At 51.9% G+C, this 9874-nt stretch overlaps 1 long non-coding RNA gene across 1 annotated transcript; it reads right to left on the bottom strand.

Annotated features, from left to right (window-relative positions):
* Positions 1–7403: 7403 nt before the first annotated feature.
* Positions 7404–8640, bottom strand: LOC142577698 (uncharacterized). Its single transcript, XR_012827047.1, has 3 exons — positions 8574–8640; positions 8000–8062; positions 7404–7436 (listed from the first exon to the last, which is right to left on the bottom strand). It is a non-coding gene; the product is annotated as an uncharacterized LOC142577698 (long non-coding RNA).
* Between the last annotated feature and the right edge of the window lie 1234 nt (positions 8641–9874).

Consider the following 9874-nt stretch of genomic DNA (forward strand, 5'->3'; position numbering starts at 1 on the left):
GCAAGGTTGAACAGAAGAGGAGAGAGGACCGCTCCTGGTGGTGTTCCCCGCGTAGAGGGGGCACGCGCCATGCTCCTTGTCTTGAATACGGAGGTATGTCTACCGTTCCATGAGAAATTGGCGAAGATACCTGAAAGCATTATGCCCATAGTTTTTCTGTGAGACGTCATCGAAGCCTTATTCCTTGAGGTCTAAGCTGAGGACTACCTTGTCATCACTGAGGTGCTCAACGGTTTCGATAACGTCCCGGTATAGCTGCATGAGAATGTCCTGTGCAGAGCGGTGTGGGCGAAAACCGTACATGGTGTCCCCAAAGGTGTGTTGGGCTTCCAGGTTTTCAGAGAGCCTATCTGGGACCATGCATTCCATAAGCTTCTCCACACAGGAGGTTAAGGAATTGGGTCTTAGACTTTCGATGGTAATGTATTCACCTGTTATGGGTATGAAAGTAACCAAGGCTCTTTTCCAATCAATCGGTAGGGGCTCAAGCCCCTCCCAGGTCTGATTGAAATAGTCGAGGAGGTGAAGGTTCGCCGAGTCAGGGAGGTGGGCTAAATGCCTAACCGTCACTCGATCCCTCCCTGGCGCAGTACCTCGTTTCATGTTGGACAGGGCCGCCTCCAGATCGTGGAGTCGGAAGGAACGGTCCAGGTCGGCGTTCTGCATGCCTGCATAGGAGTACACCGGTCCGAGGGGGTCCCGTTGGTGACCGAGATATTTATCTCTGTGCGCTTGAGCCAATTTCTCCGCGTCTACCACGTATGCGTGAAGTGCACGCTGTAAGTGTTTTTATATTTCTGTGCGTGTTTGGCTATGGTCTATAAGAGCACTAGAACGACGCCAGGTGTTACGACTTGACATCTGCGTAACCCAGTTAGAATCGGCGAGCTGGGCCGCGTACTCGTCCGCTTCTTCTGTGAGGGCTGCGATTCGTAGTTTGAGTTTTCGGTTGTGTTTCTTTCGGCGCCATCGGCTGGCTAGGCTGTGCCGAGCCTGCCAGAGGCGCAAGAAGTGGTTGTCCACTGCAGGTGTGGCCTCTGAGAGTTAACCCGTCTGCTCAACGTGACGAAGTAACGACACGAGGTGTTGAGACTAGGTGGCGTAGCCCTGATGGACTATGGGGATCGAATTGGTCTACTCCGAGCGGAATTTACTCCAGTCGGGGAGTTTTGCCTCTTGGTAAGGACGGGTAAGGGGGTGTGTTCGGATTGGGGAGAGGACAATGCAGTGGTCACTCCCGAGGGTTCCCTCGGTGTTGAGCTAATCTGTGTGTCTGATGTTTTTGATCAGTGTGAGGTCGCTGCATGTGTCGCGAGTCACGCAGTTGTCAATGCGTGTTGGGTGTGTAGGGTCCGTCAAGAGGGTAAAACCCAGGGTAGAAACGAATTCCGCCAATTTTCTACCCCGTCGTTCCTCCTGATGGCAAACCCAATGGGTACTGGGGCATTAAAGTCACCTACTATGACCAGTGGTTCCTTGCCTGCCGCCGCGCGTGCTTTACTAAAAATGTCGGTGTAAGTAATGTTGGGCAGTTTCGGTGAACTGTAAATGTTAAGAATGCGTATCGATGGGTCCTGCTTCCTAAGTCGGAGGAGGGTCACCATAGCATACGAGTAAGGCGGGTCGCATTCTAGATCCACCAAGTTGGCGGTGTAATTACGGTGCACGCATATAGCGGTTTGTGTATCCCTTTGATACATGGTATGATTTGTAAGGGCGGCGTGCTCGCCTGGCTCCTGGAGAGCAACTACCGCAGGTAAATGGGGATAGGTTTCTAGGTGGAGCCGGAGAGCAGCCCGCTTCGTAAGGGCTCGAAATCCCCGGCAATCCACCTTTTTCATGGCGCGACGGCGCATGCGCGCTGCCCTAGCGGATTAGTCGCGAAACGTTTTGGAATGGTCGCGCGCCGCGAAGTACCCCGAAAAAAAAGCGCTCGGGCGCGCGCTACTGCAAACACTCGTGCCGTGTACCGCGTTGAAACTCTATCGGTAGCTCGACGTCGGTGCGGTGCCGAAAACGTGCGTAGCGTAAGACGGCAACTCTACTTTCAAAGAGAAAGCGGTCAGGGCATCGTCCGAGCTGTCCGGACTGCACCGTGAGCCAGGTAGTTGCCGCCTTTCATGAATGGCTCGCTAAATTAACGAAAAATCCGTGTGTTACACTTGGGCGACACTTAAGTACATCACGTTGTTGACGAAGTCTTTTTGCAGCGTCGGTCCTCGCTTGCTGGTGGTGGCAGCGCGTTCCTTCCTGACTGCACGTACTCGTAAGGCCCGGCAACACTGGGTCGATACGAGACCGACAAGACGCTCACTCCAATGATCGACCGGCTATTGTGGGCCACTGAAACCTTTTTATCATACCAGATCCACAAAGACGCAACCAACGAGCGCGAGTTGTGCTGCGACGGGCTTTCTTGTCGACGGCACCAACAAAATCAGCGTGCCGACCATCGTTCGACCGAACCCCGCGCGATCGGCAGTCGAACCGACAACACAATAGCGACAGCGTCTTCGCTTGTATATATAATTAATCGTGCTAAAAATGAGTCAAGCACGCCTACCAAATTGAAATGCACAAGCTTTAACCCTTTCAAGCCGTGCCCACGAAGTTTGAGCCAATATCGATCTTGTTCAGCGAAGGTGAACCAGGCGCCGTCGAGTTCGTGCACTCGCTACCGGGGGAACTTAAAAAATTATGGGGTTTTACGTGCCAAAACCACTTTCTGATTATGAGGCACGCCGTAGTGGGGGACTCCGGAAATTTCGACCACCTGGGGTTCTTTAACGTGCACCTAAGCCTAAGCACACGGGTGTTTTCGCATTTCGCCCCCATTGAAATGCGGCCGCCGTGGCCGGGATCCGATCCCGCGGCCTCGTGCTCAGCAGCCTAACGCCATAGCCACTGAGCAACCACGGCGGGTACCTACCGGCGGACCTGAACTGAAATGTGAGCAGTTAGGTGGAACGAAACTGCTTTTATAGTTCAATTCTGGCCTTAGCGATTTGAAATCAGCTACACTTCACTTCGCACGTCGCGTACACAATAATCGGTAAGCGGCGACACAGAGCTGTGTGTTACGTTTCGCCTACGACGCGCGGTTTAGCCGGCGCGACTGCAACAAAGCGGCAGACATTTTGGCCCGTTCGGCGTCGCCGCTACGCTCCCCGCCAAGCGCGTCCAGGCATGTTCCGATGCCACGTGTCTTCATGTGCGTGTGTGAGTGTATGTGCCATTGTGCCCGACCGGCGGCGATACGACAGCAGGGGTCACCTTCTCCTCCCAGCCATTGTGCCCGACCGGAGGCGATACGACAGTAGAAGTCACCTTCTCCTCCCAGCCATTGTGCCCGACCGGAGGCGATACGACAGTAGGAGTTACCTTCTCCTCTTTGTGCCCGACCGGCGGCGCCACGACAGTATGCGTCACCTTATCCCATTGTACAATCACGTGCTCGTCTATTGAGGGGTTCCTTCTTGCCCTCAACTGCGAGAGTATAAAAGCAGCTGCCCCCGGACGCCAAAGGAGGGCTCCGATTTCTTCTGTTGAGTAAAGTGCACTCCCGTCTCTCTACTTCGGTCAACCTGACCGCCAACTCTTTGCGATGTTAAAATAAACAAGTTGTTTTGTTGTTACCAGTCGACTCATGCTTTGCCGGGACCTTCGGATGCTTCCAGTTGTACCCCAGGCCGCCAGGCCAACGCTACCCTTGGGGCTTGCGACCCAGGTGCAACAACGGGCGTCAGCGCCGAGTTCCCAACGACTCGCGCCAGCGGTGCGACCACAACATGTGCCAACACCTACCTCACCCTACCTGTAAGCTTTCGGTCGCATTCGCTACGTATATGGGTGGGCCTGTACGTGTTGCTTTGCCGACACATTTCTCAATTTCAGAGATGCACTGTTTGCCTCTGCGTCAAGCGGCAAACAAGAAACTGTGTATTCGGTATACAGCAGCGTAAACAACCGCCTCACTCATTTACACCAATTGACGCCGTGTGAGCGATAGCATCCGCGCGTTTTCGTGAGAGAACAACATGGCCTACAAATGAGCGCTTATGCGAGCATGGCACGTTAAAACTGTAAGTATGATGGAGTTAAAGAAAAGCGAGAATGAGTTAAATAACAGCCCGTACTATATGTATCTGGATCACAGTTGCCGTTGTTTAAGTGGTTCGGCCGCTCATATTTACTCGTCTCAGGGTGTAACAACATGGCACATATGGGCAGATATGCATGTTTTGATACATTTTGACACTATTTCATATCAGCGATGGACCTTTTCCACAATATTTCACGATAACAACGACCTGCAGCTGTAGATGTCGATGTAAACGTGTGCACTGCTCGAATAAAGCCGACGCAGAAGGCTGCGCTCGAAGAATTTTTGAATATGCGATACGTCTAAATAATGTGTAAAAAGAATGCAAAAAGCGATGTCGAAGTGCAGAAATCAGTGACAAATTCCAAGGCAGCCGTGCCGCCAAACGGAACTCAGCGTGCCCTTATCGGCCGCACTGTTTCCAGAACAGCGCACTCAGGCCTGCTCACCCAGTAGTCATTGAGTGCTACATGGCTTTAGGGACGACATATTGTCCTGAAGAAGCCCTTAATGATGATTCGCGATCCACGAAACGCACAACCGACGCGCACTCAACGTGGGCGCAGGTACGCAAATCAACCGGCGAAAGTCCGGCGACCCTCCCAAAACGTTTTCATCGGCGTGCGGCAGAAGGCAGCACAGGAAAATAAAGAGGCGGATTCCACTGAAGGATTGTAAGAGGGTCCGAATTAGCGCGGGTGCAGCGGGATTTAGGGCCATGGCCCGCCATCTTAGGGATAAGAATTTTGAGTGGCCTCTATAGAGCAGAGAAATCCATAGGCGCTCGCTGCTCGTTCTGGGGCTATTATCCGGGGTTGTAGTCAAACTGACAGGCTGCCGATCAGGCTCGGCTATATGAGGTAGTGGCCATTGTATCCGAAATTTATTCACCCGTTTAAGCTTGGGGGCGGGTAAACGGGTGCAGGAAACAATTTGTGGCAGCTGGGCCACTGTCGTGCCCGGGATGCGGTCGAATACGGTTTGAATGGCAGCAGCAAGTCTATCCTCGATAGTGGTTACTATGGAGGCCATTGGGGCTTCCAGGTTGCTGAGCCGCGCTTCAACCGGAGCGAGGAGTGCCGCGAAATCCCTCTGTTCAGAGGATGCCCTGCCTATCGCTTCCGTTGCTAGCCCGCAAAGTGTCGAGGTAGGAAGTGGGGGCGGTTGGTTCACGAGCGCATCCATTGCCTATGTTAGCGAGGCCATTTGAGCCTTAAGTTATGGAATTTCGATTCGTTCCCACAAGGGACTGGGACGTGTAGGCGGTTTGGGTGGGTTCGGGGGGGGGGGAGGTCGCGGTGGGGAGGCTGCCCTAGCCATGGCGCTCACCTGGGGTCTTTGTCGGATGCGGGAAGCGCATGTGAGTTCCCCTTGGGCAGCATGAGTCCGCGTGGCCGCGGGTGCGAAGTGGGGGAGGCAGGTGGGCCCTGCCTCGATGGAGACCTCTCGATGGGAAATCCCGGCGTAGTGGGGCCTCGCTTGGAAGGCCCGGGGGCCCCCACTCCAAGATGCGTGGGTGGAGGAGATTTGGTGACAGGAGAAGGAGTCCCCTGCCGTGAAGCCCCGGTGACGCGTGGCCTCGGCTTCCGTGGTCGCCGGCGTTTGCGTTTCGTGGAGCCGGGTTGGCTCTCCAGTGGAGGGATGTAGGATTCGGGTGGTGGAGCCCTGTATCGTTGCTTACAGCTCCGGTCCCCGGTGACGTGGGGTCTGGCGCAAATAGCGCACTCTTGTGTGCACTCGTGAGGTGCGCGAGCGCCATCCATGAGTGGCACCATGTTGCCACAGGTGCCGCAGAGGTCCGGCTTAGGCCCAGGGCAGGCGTCGGCGCAGTGCCCAACAGATCCGAACTGGCTACATGCTGGTACGGTCTTTTTGTGCGCCTGTACCGGGATTAGCAGGGCTTCCTAGGTGACGTACCTGGGCTTCACCTTGACGGAAAAGGTGAGCTTCGCCTTGTTGGAGGTGCCTAATCGCCGGATATGGAGTATGTCGCCTTCCGGCCAGTCGAGCAGTTGTTTAAATTCGGCTTCGGAGTCGGTACTACGCACTGTCACCACTCCGTAGCAAGATTTCTGGGTGTCCCTGCGTAGGTACTCGAAAAGGGGGCACTGAACCGACCGAGAAGGGAACTGTGAGTGCACCAATCAGCCTGTCTGTAATAAGTGGGTTCGGGGTGTAGGCCAGGATGAGGTTTTGATCCCGCACCATCACTTCTGTGACCAGCCGGTTGGCGTTTGCTCTAAGGTGGGCGATGAGCGCACTGCCGGCTCCGTTCTCGGGAAAAACGGTGATGATAGACAATTGAGCCCTCGGTTTCAGAATGACGACGAAATCCGTCGTTTTGGCTTCGGCAGAGCTTGCCACATGGGTTTCTTCCCCTGCTGCGGGCCTGCGGAGCGCGTCGCAGGCGGCTGCAGAGTTGTGGAACGGGTACGAGCTGCCGCGTCAGCAGCTGCCATTGCTGCGTCGTTCGCCCACTCTCGTCATGCCACCGCGGCAGCAAGTGCGGTGCTCTTAAAGGTTTGGGACAGCTCCGATCTGCTGTCCGAGGTTTGGATGGTAGTCCACAGCTTGCCGTGGTAGTCGTAACCGGTGTAAGTGTCCGCCTCAGGTGCGGGAGCAGTTCGCGGCCAATCGCCCGTTCTGCCGGGAGGTGCCATAGCCAGTAGGCCTAGCCGGACCGCCGCCGGCGTCGATATGTAAGATGCCCCGCGAAAGTTCTAAAATGGGTCCACTTGCCGAAACGTGGTGTCCAGATGAGCGAGGTCACATTTCGGAGACCGTGGTAAGGTTCTTCAGGGGGTCCAAAGAGGTGGCTAGCGGTTCTGTGCTAAAAGTAATGTAAGTATTGTGGCACCAGGATGCAACAAGTAGCACACAAGGACAAAGTGTTACCGTAATTGAAAAGCTAGAAAGATGAACACTGAATTCGACTAAGACATATTAGTTTGCGAATGACGGATGTAAAAGATGCCAGTATGAAGGGCAAGCATGCATAGCAATTTCAATTGTGAGGACAAACCAAGTTGAATGTAGGGGAGTTGCACTCGCCTCCATGGAGGACAGTACTTCGATTTTGCTGCAAGAATGTTATGTCTTCATTGCAGAAAGCGTATATATTCACCGAGTACAAAGTAAATAATATTTGGTGACATATAGCTGATCTGCGAAAACAAGCTCTTGTGCATTACAATCACCCAAATAATATACGTACAGAATGCAAGGAGCAGTTATACGAGGCCTGCGTGGCGTTTGTCATATACACAGCAAAGTCCTCTAATGTAAAGCAACTACTGCTTACCAGTGGTGTCTGGTTCCATCTCGCCCTCTCCATCTGATGAACAACCAAGCAATAAATTAATTGATACTTCATTCAGCTCCAATATGCTGTGTTATCAAGCAGCGTCATAAGCAGAATGTCAGATGTCCTAAAGCTGAAAAAAAGCACACACATTTTACAAGTGACAAGACTTGCAGTAGGACTTTTGTTCGCCTAGGGAAACCTACAGATAACAATTTTTTATATGGAGCTGTCTCGATTTGCACCTCAGGCTAGAAATTCATGTGAAAGCAAGACCACTGTTCAAGGCAAAAATCTCAGGTAAACACAGGAAAATTGAGTTAACTCCTACCAGCACGCCTACAGCACTCGACTGCTTCTGCTAGAGTAAGCGCACGTTGCTGCAGAAATGCAATATGTCTTCCCTAGCAGAAATGCTGCAGCATTCTCTAGTGAATCGCAGATAATCTGAGTGACACTTCCCTGATCTGCGAAAAGCTGCATCTGTGAAGTAAAACCACACGCGTCACATTCATAGAAGGCAAAGAGCAGTCATGTTAGGTCTGCGTAACATTTCTCATTGCTTAAGGCTTCGATGAAAACAAAATGTGGCTTACCAGTTGGATCCGGTTCCACGTTTCCCAGCCACAACGTTCATGCGACAGCATCTCCATTGGATTCTGCCAAAAAGAATAGTCATGCAATAAGTTCAAACGAGCTTCAAGAAGCTGCGTTGTGCAGCAAGAGTACAAACATTCCATCACACGTTAAAAGGGAGACAGGCACACAAACTAAAAACAGAGCTGTCTCGCTTGTCATCACTACCCGAGGGAACAAAGTGCCATGTGTGAAAGCTGGGCCAGTGCTCAAGGATAAAATATCAGTTAAACGCAGGAAAATTGAGTGAACTCGTTCCACCATGCCTACGGCCCTCGACTGCTACTACTAGAGTAAGTGGATGTTGCTGCAGAAATGCAATATGTCTCCCCCAGCAGAAACGCTGCAGCATTCTGAAGTGAATCGCAGATAATATGAGTGACACTTCCCTGATCTGCGAAAAGCTGCACCTGTGAAGTCAAACCACACGTGTCACGCACATAGAAAGGAAAGAGCAGTCATCTCAGGTCTGGGTGATATTTGTCATGACTACACATAGCTTAAGGGTTCGATAAAAAACAATATATGGCTTACCAGTTGGATCCGGTTCCGCATCTCCCTACCACAACGTTCATGCGACAGCATCTCCATCGGATTCTGCCAAAAAGAATAGTGATGCAATAAGTTCAAATGAGCTCCAAGAAGCTGCGTTGTGCAGCAGCAGTACAAACATTGCGTCACACGTTAAAAATGAGACGGGCACACAAACTAAAAACAGAGCTGTCTCGCTCGTCATCAGGACCTGAGGCAACAAAGTGTCATTGGCGAATCCTGAGCCAACGCTCAAGACAAAAATTTAAGGTAAACGCAGGAAAATTTAGTGAACTCATTCCAGCATGCCTACGGCGCTTGACTGCTTCTATTAGAGTTAGTGGACGTTGCTGCGGAAACGCAATATGTCTTCCCCAGCAGAAACGCTGCAGCATTCCCTAGTGAATTGCAGATAATCTGAGTGACACTTCCCTCAACTGCGAAAAGCTGCATCTGTGAAGTCAAACCACACGCGTCACACACATAGAAGGCAAAGAGCAGTAATGTCAAGTCTGTATGACATCTGCCATGGCTACACATATCTAATGTAAACAACTACTGCGACATGCTTTCGTCTATTTCTGTCTTGTTCTCACGATATGCTTCCGATGACAAAAAACGTACGCCATAAATTTCTTCGTGTTTCATGGACCTTCGTTATGCAGGAGCAGTATAACCATTTGCCCAAAATAAGAAAAGCACAAAATTCAACCAATGTGACTGACTCAGTGTGGCTTGTCCTCACTAACTGAAAGCGATGGCCAGCATTTCTGAATAGAAAGCAATGAACTTGCCTGCTTCAGCGTTCGCGTTGTCTCGGCTGGCATAAGCAGCATAGGCAGCTACAACGCATCCTGTGTGGGCCGCTGAGCCGTGGTTAGAAGCTGCAAAAATGCGTCAGTGAGCTGAATCGATTGGTAACCTTTAGCGGTAAGGGAGTCTGATCCATTGCTAGCACGGCGTACCTAATGCTCTATCACTGACAGGGAACGCTTTTGACAGCGCTGTAATGTGGAATTCCTGCGCGTCATTAAACATTATAAGCTGTCACATTGCCACGCTCATCAGAGAAACATCTAGATGGCTTGACCACCGCAGAAAACGATATGTATGCAGCTGCGAGACTGCGGGGACGTTATAAACACCACATGCCGTCATGCCTGCAAGGAGCCGCACATGTAGCGAATATTAGGTGGTGCCAGTCTTTCTAATCCTCATAGGTCCCGCGAATAACACGCCGCGGATTTCGTCAATGGGAAAAGAGCCGATGTTATTTTATGTAGCACGAGAGAATCCATTTCTTT

This window comes from Dermacentor variabilis, chromosome 4, assembly GCF_050947875.1.
Source record: "Dermacentor variabilis isolate Ectoservices chromosome 4, ASM5094787v1, whole genome shotgun sequence".
Classification (NCBI taxonomy): Eukaryota; Metazoa; Arthropoda; class Arachnida; order Ixodida; family Ixodidae; genus Dermacentor; species Dermacentor variabilis.